Here is a 2,017-nt window from a genome sequence, read left to right as displayed (position 1 = left end):
GAAAATATAAACAGAAAGTAAATAAATAAATAAATAAAAATATGTTGATCTAACATTTTAAATTTTTGGATGAGGTGTTCACACACTTCAACAATCTACAACTCTAGAATCGGGTGAATTTAAAAGAATTTTTAACTTAATGAAAACAAAAATAAGAAATTGCTCACTGCTATCCAAAGTAAGCATGAGATAAACTAAAATTTTCATGACTACTATATGAATTGTTAGTAAGCCAACAGATAAGAAAATTGTTCTTCACTACGTACTGTCTATTGTTACAAAGCCAACTATTTGAAGAAATTTTTTCTTCACCACTATCCAATTTAGCAATACTAGAGGTGGCAAAATGCAAATGGAATTGCATCCTTTTATATAAACACTTATTTACGATCAGCGGTGAAGTAAGAAATTTCTCCGAAGGAGTTTAGACTTGAAAAAAAGTTTAAAAGAATTCCAACAAAGGGTATTTCATATATGTTATATACATCTAAAATCTAATATTTTACTTGTATATGCAGTATAATTTTTTGTAATATCTCAACTAAAGTTGGTCAATTGACCACCCTTAGCAAAAGGTGGCTTCGCCCCTATTTACTTGTTTGTCTTACTAATCTCTTGTGAAAAGGGTGATATAATTAAAATAATATTTGTAATTGAATACATTACTGAATCTCTCGAGCCAAGCAAAATTATGACTATTATTTTTGTAAAAAGATTGAATAAGGTAAAATGAATAATGCATGATCTTTGAGGTTATCTATATCGAATTGGAATCCACCGCTCAGACTGTAAATTCCTGCGATTTAATGTGAATATGATCCGATTTTATTCTCTTTAGGTATAAATTTACGTGATTTACAAATGAACCGCTGGGTATAAGAAGACTTTTTTAGACCTAAATATTATTATCATTGTCTCAGTGTCATATGTTATTATCAAATAAATTTGGTTTAAAATAATTTTTCCTCATTTTTATAGGCTGCAAGTCACAAATATATTATAAAGAAGTTCAAGTTAGACTCTGGGTTCGCCACCCAAAAAAAAAAAAAAGAAGATGAAATTGAAGGGAAAAGAGAGAACGTTAATGCAATTTCCCATACTGTACGTTATATAATTTCAACCCATAAATTAGATATGATTAATCTCATTACTTTTGTAACAGATTCCAAATTTTTGTCTGAATCACTTTGAAATAGTTTTTTAAGGTAATTTTTTGGCTTATGTAAGTTCTAAGAAAAGGTTGATATCGTCTTCTTAATATATCCTAGTTAAACCACTAATGTTTATAGGATCTTTATATTAATAATTTATATGCAGTCTAAAACATCTTATAATACATTAGCTTATTAAAAGGAGCTTCATAAAATTGTCACATTATTTGATATGTTACCAAATCTTGTTGACGAAGTAATTATTTGTGAATTAAGTCATCCACGGACATCATATCATCTTTGTTGTCTTATGAAATTTTTATTTTTTTACAATTACTTCTCCTTGTTTAAGTATTAGTAATACGAATTCCTTATAATAAGCATTACACTACCTTATAAATAATTTGTGTTGTTATCTTTTTTGTTAGAAGGGGAGTCTTAATTAGCGCAACTGGTAAAGTTGCTGCCATGTGACCGGGAGATCACTGGTTCGAGCCGTAGATACAGTCTCTTGTAAAAATGCAGAATAATGCTGCGTACAATAGATCCTTATAGTCTGGTCCTTTTCCGGATCTCGCGCATAGCGGGAGCTTAGTGCACCGGACCGCCTTCTTTTTATTTCTTATAATCTTTCTTGTTAATACCATTTCAAAGCTTAGTTAGCAGGTTTTGACATTCTGAAACTACATCTAGTTAAACTATGTCAATAACAATATTGTAAACTATTCGTGTGGTTATCATTTTTGTTAATACCATTTCAAAGCTTAGTTAGCACGTTTTGACATCTTGTAATTACATCTAATTAAACAGTGTTGAAATCATCGTTCGGGAATTATTATCATTATCTGAGGCGTACACTATTTCTT

The sequence above is a fragment of the Nicotiana sylvestris genome, chromosome 1 (genome assembly GCF_000393655.2).
Source record: "Nicotiana sylvestris chromosome 1, ASM39365v2, whole genome shotgun sequence".
Lineage (NCBI taxonomy): Eukaryota > Viridiplantae > Streptophyta > Magnoliopsida > Solanales > Solanaceae > Nicotiana > Nicotiana sylvestris.
The sequence above is the reverse complement of the archived record's forward strand: the minus strand, read 5'-3'. Positions refer to the sequence as shown.